This window comes from Triticum aestivum, chromosome 4D (genome assembly GCF_018294505.1).
Source record: "Triticum aestivum cultivar Chinese Spring chromosome 4D, IWGSC CS RefSeq v2.1, whole genome shotgun sequence".
In the NCBI taxonomy this organism is placed as follows: Eukaryota; Viridiplantae; Streptophyta; class Magnoliopsida; order Poales; family Poaceae; genus Triticum; species Triticum aestivum.
Genome location: NC_057805.1, coordinates 501,325,241 through 501,342,401, shown reverse-complemented (window position 1 = coordinate 501,342,401; position 17,161 = coordinate 501,325,241).

Below are 17,161 nucleotides of genomic sequence, written 5' to 3'. Positions count from 1 at the left end.
ACCGGAAACCCCCGGGGAAGTATTGGGCCTTAGTGAGCCTTGAGGGGAGAGAGAGGGCAGCAGCCAGGAGGTGGCGCGCCCCCTCCCATGAGGAGTCCGAATTGGACTAGGGGAGGGGGGCGCAGCCCCTCTTTCCCTCTCCCTCTCCCTCTCTTTCCTTCCCCCCCTCTCTTCCTAGTTGGACTAGGAAAGGGGAGTCCTACTCCTACTAGGAGGAGCACTCCCCCCCTCTCCTTGGCGCGCCCAAAGGCAGCCGGCCTCCCCCTTGCTCCTTTATATACGGGGGCAGGGAGGCACCTCTAGACACAGTTGAGATACGATCTTTTAGCCGTGTGCGGTGCCCCCCTCCACCATATTACACCTCGATAATATCGTTGCGGAGCTTAGGCGAAGCCCTGCGTTGGTAGAACATCAACATCGTCACCACGCCGTCGTGCTGACGAAACTCTCCCTCAACACTCGGCTGGATCGGAGTTCGAGGGACGTCATGGAGCTGAACGTGTGCTGAACTCGGAGGTGCCGTGCGTTCGGTACTTGATCGGTGGGATCGTGAAGACGTACGACTACATCAACCGCGTTGTGTTAACGCTTCCGCTTTCGGTCTACGAGGGTACGTGGACAACACTCTCCCCTCTCATTGCTATGCATCACCATGATCTTGCGTGTTCGTAGGAATTTTTTTGAAATTACTACGTTCCCCAACAGTGGCATCCGAGCCTGGTTTTGTGCGTTGATGCTATGCACGAGTAGAACACAAGTGAGTTGTGGGCGATATAAGTCATACTTCTTACCAGCATGTCATACTTTGGTTCAGCGGTATTGTGAGATGAAGCGGCCCGGACCGACATTACGCGTATGCTTACGCGAGACTGGTTTCACCGTTGGGAGCACTCGTTGCTTAAAGGTGACTGGCGGGTGCCTGTCTCTCTCACTTTAGTTGAACCGAGTGTGGCTACGCCCGGTCCTTGCGAAGGTTAAAACAACACCAACTTGACAAACTATCGTTGTGGTTTTGATGCGTAGGTAAGAACGGTTCTTGCTAAGCCCGTAGCAGCCACGTAAAACTTGCAACAACAAAGTAGAGGATGTCTAACTTGTTTTTGCAGGGCATGTTGTGATGTGATATGGTCAAGACATGATGCTATATTTTAATGTATGAGATGATCATGTTTTGTAACCGAGTTATCGGCAACTGGCAGGAGCCATATGGTTGTCGCTTTATTGTATGAAATGCAATCGCCATGTAATTGTTTTACTTTATCACTAAGCGGTAGCGATAGTCGTAAAAGCAATAGTTGGCGAGACGACAACGATGCTACGATGGAGATCAAGGTGTCGAGCCGGTGACGATGGTGATCATGACGGTGCTTCGGAGATGGAGATCACAAGCACAAGATGATGATGGCCATATCATATCACTGATATTGATTGCATGTGATGTTTATCTTTTATGCATCTTATCTTGCTTTGATTGACGGTAGCATTATAAGATGATCTCTCACTAAAATTTCAAGATAAAAGTGTTCTCCCTGAGTATGCACTGTTGCGAAAGTTCTTCGTGCTGAGACACCACGTGATGATCGGGTGTGATAGGCTCTACGTTCAAATACAACGCGTGCAAAACAGTTGCACACGTGGAATACTTAGGTTAAACTTGACGAGCCTAGCATATGCAGATATGGCCTCGGAACACGGAGACCGAAATTACGAGCGTGAATCATATAGTAGATATGATCAACATAGTGATGTTCACCGTTGAAACTACTCCATCTCACGTGATGATCGGACATGGTTTAGTTGATATGGATCACGTGATCACTTAGCGGATTAGAGGGATGTCTATCTAAGTGGGAGTTCTTAAGTAATATGATTAATTGAACTTAAATTTATCATGAACTTAGTCCTGATAGTATTTTTGCAAATTATGTTGTAGATCAATAGCTCGCGTTGTTGCTTCCCTGTGTTTATTTTTGATATGTTCCTAGAGAAAATTATGTTGAAAGATGTTAGTAGCAAAGATGCGGATTGGATCCATGATCTGAGGATTATCCTCATTGCTGCATAGAAGAATTATGTCCTTGATGCACCGCTAGGTGACAGACCTATTGCAGGAGCAGATGCAGACGTTATGAACGTTTGGCTAGCTCAATATGATGACTACTTGATAGTTTAGTGCACCATGCTTAACGGCTTAGAATCGGGACTTCAAAGACGTTTTGAACGTCATGGACCATATGAGATGTTCCAGGAGTTGAAGTTAATATTTCAAGCAAATACCCGAGTTGAGAGATATGAAGTCTCCAACAAGTTCTATAGCTAAAAGATGGAGGAGAATAGCTCAAGCAGTGAGCATGTGCTCAGATTGTCTGGGTACTACAATCGCTTGAATCAAGTGGGAGTTAATCTTCCAGATAAAATAGTGATTGACAGAATTCTCTAGTCACCATCACCAAGTTAGTAGAACTTCGTGATGAACTATAGTATGCAAGGGATGACGAAAGTAATTCCCGAGCTCTTCGTGATGCTAAAATTGACGAAGGTAGAAATCAAGAAAAACATCAAGTGTTGATGGTTGACGAGACCACTAGTTTCAAGAAAAGGGCAAAGGGAAGAAGGGGAACTTCAAGAAGAACGGCAAGCAAGTTGCTGCTCAAGTGAAGAAACCTAAGTCTGGTCCTAAGCCTGAGACTAAGTGCTTCTACTGCAAAGGGACTGGTCACTGGAAGCGGAACTACCCCAACTATTTGGTGGATAAGAAGGATGGCAAAGTGAACAAAGGTATATTGGATATACATGTTATTGATGTGTACTTTACTAGTGTTTATAGCAACCCCTCGGTATTTGATACTGGTTCAATTGCTAAAGTAGTAACTCGAAATGGGAGTTGCAGAATAAACAGAGACTAGTAAAAGGCGAGGTGACGATGTGTGTTGGAAGTAGTTCCAAGATTGATATGATCATCATCGCACACTCCCTATACTATCGGGATTAGTGTTGAAACTAAATAAGTGTTATTTGGTGTTTGCGTTGAGCATGAATATGATTTGATCATGTTTGTTGCAATACGGTTATTCATTTAAATTAGAGAATAATTGTTGTTCTGTTTACATGAATAAAACCTTCTATGGTCATACACCCAATAAAATGGTTTGTTGGATCTCGATCGTAGTGATACACATATTCATAATAATGAAGCCAAAAGATGCAAAGTTAATAATGATAGTGCAACTTATTTGTGGCACTGCCGTTTAGGTCATATTGGTGTAAAGCGCATGAAGAAACTCCATACTGATGGGATTTTGGAATCACTTGATTGTGAATCACTTGATGCTTGCGAACCGTGCCTCATGGGCAAGATGACTAAAACGCCGTTCTCCGGAACTATGGAGAGAGCAACAGATTTGTTGGAAATCATACATACAGATGTATGTGGTTCGATGAAAATTGAGGCTCGTAGTAGGTATCATTATTTTCTGACCTTCACAGATGATTTGAGCAGATATGGGTATATCTACTTAATGAAACAGAAGTCTGAAACATTTGAAAAGTTCATATAATTTCAGAGTGAAGCGGAAAATCATCGTAACAAGAAAATAAAGTTTCTACGATCTGATCGTGGAGAAGAGTATTTGAGTTACGAGTTTGGCCTTCAGTTAAAACAATGTGAAATAGTTTCACTACTCACGCCACCTGGAACACCACAGTGTAATGGTGTGTCCGAACATCGTAACCGTAGTTTATTAGATATGGTGCGATATATGATGTCTCTTACCGATCTACCACTATCGTTTTTGGGGTTATGCATTAGAGACAGCTGCATTCACGTTAAATAGGGTACCATCTAAATCCGTTGAGACGACATCTTATGAACTGTGGTTTGGAAAGAAACCAAAGTTGTCGTTTCTTAAAGTTTGGGGTTGCGATGCTTATGTGAAAAGGTTTCATCCTGATAAGCTCAAACCCAAAATCGGAGAAATGTGTCTTCATAGGATACCCAAAGGAGACAATTGGCTACACCTTCTATCACAGATCCGAAGGCAAGACATTCGTTGCTAAGAATGGATCCTTTCTAGAGAAGGAGTTTCTCTCGAAAGAAGTGAGTGGGAGGAAAGTATAACTTGATGAGGTAACTGTACCTGCTCCCTTATTGGAAAGTAGTTCATCACAGAAATCTGTTCGTGTGACTCCTACACCAATTAGTGAGGAAGTTAATGATGATGACCATGTAACTTCAGATCAAGTTACTACCAAACCTTGTAGGTAAACCAGAGTAAGATCCGCACCAGAGTGGTACGGTAATCCTGTTCTGGAGGTCATGTTACTTGACCATGACGAACCTACGAACTACGAGGAAGCGATGATGAGCCCAGATTCCGCGAAATGGCTTGAGGCCATGAAATCTGAGATGAGATCCATGTATGAGAACAAAGTATGGACTTTGATTGACTTGCCCAATGATCGGCGAGCCATTGAGATTAAATGGATCTTCAAGAGGAAGACGGACGCTGTTAGTAGTGTTACTATCTACAAAGCTAGAATTGTCGCAAAAGGTTTTCGACAAGTTTAAGGTGTTGACTACGATGAGAGTTTCTCACTCATATCTATGCTTAAGTCTGTCTGAATCATGTTAGCAATTGTCGCATTTTATGAAATATGGCAAATGGATAAACAAAACTGCATTCCTTAATGGATTTATTAAAGAAGAGTTGTATATGATGCAACCAGGAGGTTTTGTCAATCCTAAAAGTGCTAACAAAATATGCAAACTCCAGCGATCCATCTATGGACTGGTGCAAGCATCTCGGAGTTGGAATATACGCTTTGATAAGTTGATCAAAGGATATAGTTTTATACGGACTTGCGGTGAAGCCTGTATTTACAAGAAAGTGAGTGGGAGCACTACAGCATTTCTGATAAGTATATGTGAATGACGTATTGTTGATCGGAAATAATGTAGAATTATTCTGCAAAGCATAAAGGAGTTTTTCAAAGAAAGACCTCGGTGAAGCTGCTTACATATTGAGCATCAAGATCTATAGAGATAGATCAAGACGCTTGATAAGTTTTTTCAAAAAAGTACATACCTTAACAAGATTTTGAAGTAGTTCAAAATAGAACAGTCAAAGAAAGAGTTCTTACCTGTGTTACAAGGTGTGAAATTGAGTAAGACTCAATGCCCGACCACGGCAGAAGATAGAAAGAGAATGAAAGTCCTTCCCTATGCCTTGGCCATAGGTTCTATAAAGTATGCCATGCTGTGTACCAGATCTATTGTATACCCTACACTGATTTTGGCAAGGGAGTACAATAGTGATCTAGGAGTAGATCACTAGACAGCGGTCAAAATTATCCTTAGTGGAATAAGGATATGTTTCTCGATTATGGAAGTGACAAAAGGTTCGTCGTAAAGGGTTACGTCGATGCAAGTTTTGACACTAAATCTAGATGACTCTAAGTCTCGGTCTAGATACATATTGAAAGTGGGAGCAATTAGCTAGAGTAGCTCCGTGCAGAGCATTGTAGACATAGAAATTTGCAAAATACTTACGGATCTGAATGTGACAGACCCGTTGACTAAAATTATCTCACAATCAAAACATGATCACACCTTAGTACTCTTTGGGTGTTAATCACATAGCGATGTGAACTAGATTATTGACTCTAGTAAACCCTTTGAGTGTTGGTCACATAGAGATGTGAACTATGGGTGTTAATCACATGGTGATGTGAATTATTAATGTTAAATCACATGGCGATGTGAACTAGATTATTGACTCTAGTGCAAGTGGGAGACTAAAGGAAATATGCCCTAGAGGCAATAATAAAGTATTATTTATTTCCTTATATCATGATAAATGTTTATTATTCATGCTAGAATTGTATTAACCGGAAACATAATACATGTGTGAATACATAGACAAACAGTGTGTCACTAGTATGCCTCTACTTGACTAGCTCGTTAATCAAAGATGGTTATGTTTCCTAGCCATAGACATGAGTTGTCATTTGATTAGCGAGATCACCTCATTAGGAGAATGACGTGATTGACTTGACCCATTCCGTTAGCTTAGCACCCGATCGTTTAGTATGTTGCTATTGCTTTCTTCATGACTTATACATGTTCCTATGACTATGAGATTATGCAACTCCCATTTACCGGAGGAACACTTTGTGTGCTACCAAACGTCACAACGTAAATGGGTGATTATAAAGGTGCTCTACAGGTGTCTCCAAAGGTACTTGTTGGGTTGGCGTATTTCGAGATTAGGATTTGTCACTCCGATTGTCGGAGAGCTATCTCTGCGCCCACTCGGTAATGCACATCACTATAAAGCCTTGCAAGCATTGTAACTAATGAGTTAGTTGCGGGATGATGTATTACGGAACAAGTAAAGAGACTTGCCGGTAACGAGATTGAACTTGGTATCGAGATACCGACGATCGAATCTCGGGCAAGTAACATACCGATGACAAAGGGAACAACATATGTTGTTATGCGGTCTGACCGATAAAGATCTTCGTAGAATATGTGGGAGCCAATATGAGCATCCAGGTTCCGCTATTGGTTATTGACCGGAGAGGTGTCTCGGTCATGTCTACATAGTTCTCGAACCCGTAGGGTCCGCACGCTTAACGTTACGATGACGGTTATATTATGAGTTTATGTGTTTTGATGTACCGAAGTTGTTCGGAGTCCCGGATGTGACCACGGACATGACGAGGAGTCTCGAAATGGTCGAGACATAAAGATTGATATATTGGACGACTATATTCGGACACCGGAAGTGTTCCGGAGAAGTTTCGGATAAAACCGGAGTGCCGGAGGGGTTACCGGAAACCCCCGGGGAAGTATTGGGCCTTAGTGGGCCTTGAGGGGAGAGAGAGGGCAGCAGCCAGGAGGTGGCGCGCCCCCTCCCATGAGGAGTCCGAATTGGACTAGGGGAGGGGGGCGCAGCCCCTCTTTCCCTCTCCCTCTCCCTCTCTTTCCTTCCCCCCTCTCTTCCTAGTTGGACTAGGAAAGGGGAGTCCTACTCCTACTAGGAGGAGGACTCCCCCCCTCTCCTTGGCGCGCCCAAAGGCAGCCGGCCTCCCCCTTGCTCCTTTATATATGGGGGCAGGGAGGCACCTCTAGACACAGTTGAGATACGATCTTTTAGCCGTGTGCGGTGCCCCCCTCCACCATATTACACCTCGATAATATCGTTGTGGAGCTTAGGCGAAGCCCTGCGTCGGTTGAACATCTACATCGTCACCACGCCGTCGTGCTGACGAAACTCTCCCTCAACACTCGGCTGGACCGGAGTTCGAGGGACGTCATCGAGCTGAACGTGTGCTGAACTCGGAGGTGCCGTGCGTTCGGTACTTGATCGGTCGGATCGTGAAGACGTACGACTACATCAACCGCGTTGTGTTAACGCTTCCGCTTTCGGTCTACGAGGGTACGTGGACAACACTCTCCCCTCTCGTTGCTATGCATCACCATGATCTTGCGTGTTCGTAGGAATTTTTTTGAAATTACTACGTTCCCCAACAAGAGGCACGGATGCAAAATCTCAAGAGGGACATCCATGTGACACCCCAGACACATAGACTCGTGACGTGTATCACGAGAGGATACATCAAATACAAACAGCGAATCAATGGGAGAAGTGAAAGAGCCACAGTTTTAAAGTGTCCAGAGACACGGGCGATGGAAGCACAGGCACAACGAGTCACAGCCACCGCATCCCCTCACGGACGGGCGTCTGGCACCACAGGCACGTAGAGTCACAGCCAGCGTGTCTCCTGAGACAAGCGAATGCAGGTACAGGACGCAAGGAACTGAAGCGTATACAGGCACGGAATTGCGGCTTTTGGCGCACAGGTACGGCTTTGGAATTGGCGTTCTCGAGGCACGGGTACAAACCACCTGGACGCAGAAAAGAGTGGTGGCAGAGGCACGGTATGTAGTCTGAAGAGAAACTGCTGTGTGACACCACCACATAGAGACAAGAAACTGAAAATGTTGCCTCGTACATTACCAGACGTGCCTCTCTTGTGCGAATGTGTAAAACACAACAATACAAACACAAACAAATGGCGGTGAATATAAGCCAAACAAAAAACACGCTTCTCCCAAACAATACATACGTGTCCACTCACGGATGGGCGTCTGGCACCAGAGGCACGTAGAGTCACAGCCAGCATGGCGCCTGAGACACGCAAATGCACGTACAGGAGACACAGAATTACAGCGTATGTAGGCATGGAATTGCGGCTTCTCATAGTTGTCGAGGCACGGGTACAAACCACCTGGATGCACAAAAGAGTGGTGGCAAGGGCACGGTTGTGTAGTGTCAAGAGGAACTGCCGTGTGAAACCAGCACGTTACAGACATGGCTTGTGTCACGGATGTACAAACATAGATGGAAAGAAGCCACGGAAGTGAAGCCTGAGCAGACACGGATGTCTGGATTCTCCGAGCACAGTCCTAAAGCACACAAAGACACGAAACTAAAATGTTGCCTCGTACGTTAGCAGACGTGCCTCTCTTGTGCGAACGTGTAAAAGACAACAATACAAACACAAACAAACGACACTGGATATAAGCCAAACACAAAGCGCGCTTCTCCCAAACAATACATATGCGCCACTTCAACATGTTCTCTAAATATACATGAACTCACGCAAACGTCAACAATGAACTTGTAACATGAAAAAACATAAGAAATTATATTCACATAACATGACACGGTACTCCATAGGTTTGAACTGTCTAAAAGTACTCATTAATTATACAAAAAAAGAAATGAAAGTCTTCCAGGAGTCCATTCTGCTCAGACCACCGAGACCATTCTACTCAGTTGGAGTTCTGCTCAGAAGCATCAACGGCGTCTGGGGTCGGGAAGACAACGAGGATGCATCATGTCCTTCATAGACAGAACTCGGCGGTAGAGCTCATAGCTGACATACCCATCCTAATACAAAAAGCGGATGAGAATAAAGATATACGTAAAGGGGAAAAAGTACTATCGTTGCAATAAAACAAAAATATAAAGACAGAAAATAAAAAAACGAAATTTTCACTTAAGATTGCCGCATATTTCAGGTGTTCAAGGGAAAGCGGCTTCCATTCCCAGTAGTCATGCAGACCTTTTGGAAAAGACGACTTCATACTCAAGTAAGATTTGTTTATGACGGCTCCTGCCAAATCTGCCATGGAATCCCTTAGATTGCCTCCTTTGATCATGAGCTCCTCTTGAAGGTCGATGTGACACTCTCTTGGGATTTTGAGGTAACTGTTTGCGAGAACATCCCTGTCATTCCTGACGTCGACACTAGCGAAAATTATACCTTTGTTCCGAAGGAAATCCTTCAGAGCAGCGCACTCCGTCCTGGCCTTGCACAAGTGATAGACAAGAACATGCTTGCGCATCGCGAGTTGCATAACGGCGACTTTTCTACTACAATCAAAATAATCCTCTCGTGTGTACTCCAGATCAAGACCAACAAACTTGTACCTGTCCTCACGCAGCCATTCCTCATAGAGAGTAAGAATCTCCTCCACCTTGTAGGGCTCATTAGTGTACAACACCTCGAGCTTGGTATTACCATCAGCATCTATAAAGAGACGCTTAGTAGTGTTCCTGAAGTCGTCCATGGAACCGAGGCTGAGACGACAATGGAGTTTGACTGTGCTTCTCGTACGAGGCGAGGATGTCAGGAGCTAACTGCACTTCTCTGCAGAGAATAAGACGCGATAACCCCCCGGAATAGACGACTACTTAACCTTGGGGAGAGACGACTCGGTTACCATGCGCCCATTAAATTACATCGGGAACGGTGTGAATGGACGGTTGTGCTTCTGCAGCTTATGAAACCATGCACTTCAAAAGTCACGACTGCCACGCTGTAATCGAGGAGCCTCTAGATTAACTCTAGCACGGTATCTGGCACAATGAATACTAACAATAAATAGCCATCCCATCGGTCACCAGCACATCTTTCGACCGAGAGAACAATGAGAGGAAGCAAACAAGATGACCCTGTCGTACAAATACTGCACGGAGACTGAACAAAAATAGAAGCACGGTTCGGCCAGCACAAAAGCCACATGCGTGCCTCCACTTTGCTTTAAAGACAAACCTCAGTGATATCAACGGACCTGCATCTCTATGTCTGCATACCATCGAAAACATTGCCAAAACAAAAGCACGTCCATGCTTCTCACATACAAATAACTGTGGGCTATCATAGATATTCCCGCCTGAACCCAACGTACATAAAAACAGTGGCTCCCTGGGTCAACGACTGCTTGAAAAAAATTTGCAATAACAGAGTCACGAACCGTGACTCCATTCCAGATACAAAAGTGCCTCTCATTAGGAACCATCATGCCTCCCCTCAATTTGCCTCCCCCGACGTATCGACCATGCCTCTCCTGCTACAACGACCGTGCATCTAATAACATCATCACCCTTCCTCTCCTGAAGACACACCCAACCATATCTGATTAAACATGTGATTAAAAAAATTAAAACACAGAAGCACGAGTATGCTTTTCAGCATGTATAACCGTGCCTCACAAAAAGTATGTGAGGCAGGATAGGCACGTAAAAGACTCCGCTCGGAGGCAGCACAGCTGGACAATTATAATGGGAGGCAGCTGGACGAGTCAAACATCTCGTGTCCCCATAACATCTCGGAATGCACGCAGACCATCTACAACCAACATTCATTCCATTTCGCAGAATAAAAAATAAAACAAGAAGCACTCATTACTACTCTTGCTCTCTCCCGTCTCCTTTATATTTCAATAAGCTCCGACTCCCTCAGCCACATGACAACTCATTTGCCTTCTCCGTCGCCTGCTTCTAGGGTTCGTGCTTCTTCTCCGTCTCCTGCTTTTAGGGTTCGTGCTTCTAACCCGCACACAATCGATTAATTTCTAAGCCATACTTCTCTCGTAGATTGCTGGCCGTGGGTGCTTGCCCTAAGCTTCCCATCACAACCCATCTGCCTTATCCGTCCGCCTACTTCTAGGGTTCGTGCTTCTTCCCCGCACACAGTCTCATTTCAAACAAGTTATTGTAGAGTTTTTATTGAGTCTCTTGATTAACTTCTAAGCCGTGCTTCTCTCGTAGATTTGCTAGCCGTGTGCGCTTGCCCTAAGCTTCTCCTACCCTAATCTCCGTTCGTCAACCCTCGTTCTTCTTCTGTCCCAGGTAAAAAGCATATGCGTAAGCAGCATGCTCCGATCTGTATTTATGTTTTACGTTTATGTTTTTCATTTGATAGTTATTGAAGCATCAGATCCGGTACAACGACTTCATTCTCTAAAGGAATATAAAAACCATTTGAAAATCTAAACAAGTGTTATAAACTCTGTCATACTGCTTTTCTCGAAGGAGTAGATGAGAAGATTTCTGGTAAATTTGTAGTTGTTGCCTGCCTTCAATATGGCTAACATATTTGAAGCTAGTCGTTGTCTACCTTCGACGTTGAAGCTTGTTTTTTAAAATGTTATGATATTCTTGTTTTCTTAACATAGTTTTTCTGAATTATTTAGGTATGATTTGCCCTACCTACCGCCAACCAGGCGGCCCTTGCGAACCACACCCTGAAGTTCTCCAGGAGTTTGAGGTTATTCTTGATGAAAATTGCTGGAGCCGCATGGTTAGTAAGCATCACTAACACATTAGTTGCTTACAACACAGTAGAAATCGTCACTGTCACTCATACCCCCTTGCACCTACACTAGGTTCCCCTGCTGCCACTTCTTCGCACCTGCCTTGTGTTTTCATTTTCCATTAGTTTGCCTGCCTATGCCCTGATTAATATAGTCCATTAGTTTTGCCTGCCTATGCCTTGCTTACTATAATGCATCTTCAGTTCTAATTAAAATTAGTCAACATATGCCAAAAATCTGTATCCATTAATTTATAATACAATTATGTTGTTATCTGTAATTCTTATCAAAAATTCATATCCAATTTAAGAAAACTTTTAACATTAATAGTACGCGAGTTCAAATTTATACTTACAGGTTGTTATTTGCACTATTTTTTCCAGTATGTACCTTGTAATGTCAGAGCTTTTCTCGCTGAATACATTGAAGAGAGGAAGAAAGAAGCAAGAAAATTGCGTAAACAGCAGGTAGAGCCAGCCCTTCTTACACATGAAGGAAGGCCTTACAATGCTTTGTTTAAGCATAGGGCAAACTACACAAAGTTCTGCGGTGGTGAGTGGAACATCTTTGCGGCTGATTATGAACTTCGTGCTGGAGACCGCATAGAATTTGAACTACCAAACGAGGGTCTCAATCTCGAAATACAAACATATCGGGATAACAAAAGGCTGCTTCCATTACCCCACGTTGGTAGGTATTTAATATTACAAACATTACAAACTTATCTTCTTTCGTTATATTTTTATATTACAAACTTATCTTCTTTCGCTGTAATTTTATATGCATGAATCGAACTGAATAATATTAACCCCGTGTTGGTTATAACTTTATCTAACTTTAAAAGCTTTTTCTTTTTCTAGCTCTCGACGATCTTTCTTCTGACGATTTCGACCATGTTCACTGCTGTGTCTACTCTAAGGATATTGAGCTTACCTACGACCAGACACGATTCTTTCTACAACGCCTTTTCGGAGATACTTTCATCCGTTGTCGTCCATTTGTCCATGTCTTGACTCCCACTAACACCAAAGACTATGTCATGGTTGGTTACAACTGTCCTTGTTAAAATACCAAACGTATTTTGCTCATATGTAATATAAATAATACTGACGTAATATTGCTTATATGTAAAATTATAAAGAACCTATTTATTCAAACCTAAAACAACAAAACTTTTGTTGTTCTCTTAATATGTTGTTTTATCTGTTTACACACAAACCTGAACATGCCAGGAATTATATTACTTCCAATATGGAATTTCTTAATGTTTGTGCACTCACCATATTCAGACATTCTATTATTTATTGTCCAAGTGACAAATCAACTGTTTTAATTTCTATTTAATTACCATTTTCTTCTAGAAAATTCTGAGGAACGTTGTCTCAACATTGAAGAGATGGGTGGACATGCCAACCAATGGCAGGGTAACCCTTGAAGCTCCTGATGAACCTACACATGTCATCACTCCTTCATCGTACTACATCTCCAAAAACGACGGCAAGATGGTAATAGAAAAGTCTTCTTTCAGAGACTTCATATCAGCTGCATCCTTCGTGGAAAAAAACGTTGTTCTAATCACTTTCAAAGAGTGCCATGACCGTTCTGTGTCCATCATCATTCAGCGCATTATGTAGATTCCGTCGGAACCATCACCTAAAATGGAAGCAAACAGTGTATCTCCTAGAATGTTCAACGCTCGTTTCATGATGATGCCTCCAGGAGCAAAACACTGATTACTATAAGTTTGCTAGTTAGGATGGTAGAGTAATGTAATTATTATGGACCATGTGCTTGCTTGAACTATAGGAATGATCTTTTGCAACTTATGTAGCTCTTACGGACACTCAACTTGCTGTTTCAACCATCGAAATGATCCTTTGAAACAAATGATGTTTGAACTATCGAAATGATTCATTCGAAAAAATGTAGTTCTTATCCTTTCAAAAGTTCACAATTCAAAAAACCAAAAAACAAAAAGATTCATTTTCAAAAATAAAACAAAACAAGAATCAGTTTGTGATTCAAAACCTCTAGCAATACCATGTTATCAAACTTATTCTAGTGAAACATATCTCAATTAAAAACCAAACAGGACTCCGTTTTCAAGTCTAAACTATATTTACTTCAACATTTCCTAAACACACACTTGTGCACCGAATAACATACAAACCGTGCCTCCCTAACCAAGGAAGATTATTAATTGAAAAAAACGTTTTCACAACAAAGGCACGACCATGCATCTGCTGAGTGTTCTACCGTTTACACGACTACTTTCACAGCCAAAGATGGATCACGCAGGCAGCACGAAACGAATAAAAAAATTCAATGAACAAGAGAAGTGAAAATCTTAAAAAAACCAGATAAAACAAACCCCTATTTCCGAAATTCTACGCCTGGAACCGCCGCGTGACTAGCAACTGCTCTTTGGCGGTTTCCTTTTTTGCACAACAAAAGAACCCTTTCACTTTTCCGACTCCATTTCATCCTCTTCCTCGAAAGTTTCTCGCTGGCCGCAGTTCACCACCGCACACCTCCAGCCATGGACGACGGGAAACTAACAACACTCACAGAACACATCACTACCCACGGTACAACCGTGCTCAAGGTGGTGTACACCAACGACACAAGGACCGTGGAGCGGATCATCAAAAAGTACGAAGAATGGCTAAAGGAGGAGAAGAACAAGTTCGTCGGCCTTGACCTCGAGTACACACGTAAGAGCAGTTACATACGACAAGGGATCGCCGTCGTCCAACTTGCCATGCGCGAGCATGTCCTTGTATACCACTACTGCAGATCCGAGCGCTCCCAGGCGTTAGTTGACTTCCTGCAACGGAAAGCGGTAACTTTCACTAGCGTCGACACCAGGAACGACAAGACCATGCTTGCCCGTGCATGGATCAAAATTCCAGACGAGCACCACGTCGACATCCAGAGGCTATTCTGCATCAAGGGTGGTGGAGAAAGGGACTCCATGGCTGACCTTGCAGCGGCCATCATTGACCCCTCATACAAGAACATGAAGAAATCATTCCCAAAGGAGAAGCACCAGTTCTGGGAGTGGAAGCCACTTTCCCCGATACACCTTGAGTACGCGGCAAAGGACGGGTATGTTAGCTACGAGTTGTACCGTAGAATCCTAATCATCAAGAACGGGCTACTTCACCTCTACCAACAACCAATGAAAAAAAGACTCCGCCCACGTAAGAGCAATGACGAGGGATCTTCCAGCGGCTGGAAGCGCCGGAAGGGAAACAGTGGTTGGTAAATTACGAGAAAATGGATGTCTACATTAAACTAGTAGGAACTACTATTATCATAATTTAGATTGTATGAACCTATGTTGTAAATATGTTTGTTGTTGCTCAAAGATGTTGTGTGTATTGTATTACTATTTTACGTTTGAACTCTGAACATAGTGGTGTGCTCATGTACAAATGCATACTACGTTTTGCATGTCTAAATGCAATTAGTAAGTTATGTCCCAGTGCTGAGCAAGCATATATTGGATCCATGATTATAGAACGAGAGATATCTCGCACGATATTGTATTATAATTTTCATACTCAACCTTTACAAGATGCATCGTGAATTTACAAGAATATGTGATGATATTGTTGTAAACTTTCAGTACAATGCTTATTAAACATTGGCGTGAACAATTCAGAAATATTGCAGAAGAACATTCGGTACAAAGACACAAGTGACAAGAAATTTGTTACTTTAACCACATTGAAAAAAATCCTTGCCTCCATTTCACATCAAACACCGCTCCGTCCATTCAGAACATCCTTGCTATTGCACACAGGTTCCTCTCCGTACACCAGTTCTGCACGATGCCACAAAACTACACTACCGTGTGCAACTGACCTATGTACAAGCGTGGCTCACTAAGTGTCTACTCAATCCATGCCTGTGGCACGCAATCCATGCCTGTGGTGCCACGCACCCGTGACCCTAGAGACTTCACACATGTGCATCCACAACCGAGCCTCTCTAACTAGATATTCGGACCGATGCCTCTACTGCCGTACATCCGTGCCTCTAGAAACTTGACAGCAGCAAGAGGGTTCAAAACCGTGCCTCCACACAACCGTGCTTGTACAGACTTCACTTCCGTGCCTCCGTTTGCTTGATCAACGTGCCTCACATGAAACCCACAGTAACTCTACGTGCTCCGCACGCGTGATCGCCAATGCAACTTTGGTGCTGCACAGACGCGTCTCTCAGTATACCCGTACCTCCACACAACCGTGCTTGTACTGACTATAATTCCATGCCTCCGTTTTGCTCAATCCACGTGCCTCACATAAAACCAACAGTAACTCTACGTGCTACACACACACACGCCTCTCGCATGAAACCCATAGTATCTCGCCCGTACAACTTTGGCGCTGCACACACGTACCTCTCAGTATACCCGTGCCTCCTCACGACCGTGCCTGCACTGACTTCAATTCCGTGCCTTCATTTGCTTAATCCACGTGCCTCACATAAAAGAGATGCACAGCCGTGCCTCAGAGTAAACAACACACGTGCCTCTACTGTATTGATAACTATGACCCCAATTAAATAACATCCGTCCAAAAAAACATCTTTAAAAGAGATGCACAGCCATACCTCTTCTACAAACATACAACAGCAATGAACACTTAGGTTCATATCGTTTCATATATCTAGATAACATTAAACCGTAGCATAGATTTTTAAACAAAATCCATTTATGTTCAAAGGCTATAACTAACATCACTGCGGCAGAAGATTGAAGATAACAACAAGCCTCCCATCACGCTCTTTGAAAGTTATTAGCACCAAGCTGTTTACTTCAATAGACGATGCCTGGAGAAAATCACTGAAACCTTCCTGTTTGAACACCATTCTACTACCCAAGCCAATGAAGTAGGAGCAAGGAGTGCTCACATATATATCATCATCACCAGATTCCAAAGTAACTTCAATGGTTAAAACGCCAGTCCTAGGAAAAGTCACAAACTCCTTCAAACTCCTCACAACAATACCAGGAATAACCTGACAAAAAACATCAAGCTATCAGAAATAGAGCAAACATTCAAAACTATAAATAGAAGAGATAATAAAAATAAATAAATAAACAGAAACAAAGAAAAAACAATGGAAAAAAATCTGACCATATGATGACCATTAACATTCATGGAATCAATCCTGTGAACAAAAGGGTATGTAGTCATCATCAAAGAGCTGACACCTCACGAAATACATCTGCTGATAATTAAGAAAAACACCACGGGTGTAATAACAACTCCCAACAAGTTCCATCTCGGAGTCGCTCAAACCATCAAGAGCTACAAAATATAATTACACAGGCTCAAGGGAACAGAAAAATCATCATGTGCAATAAAACAAGCTAAAAACTTTCTTAAAAATAAACCTTACCAACAGACGGTAAAGGAGACGACGCATCTCCATGACCAACATGATAAAAATCAATACCAATCCACGTTCCATAATGTTCAA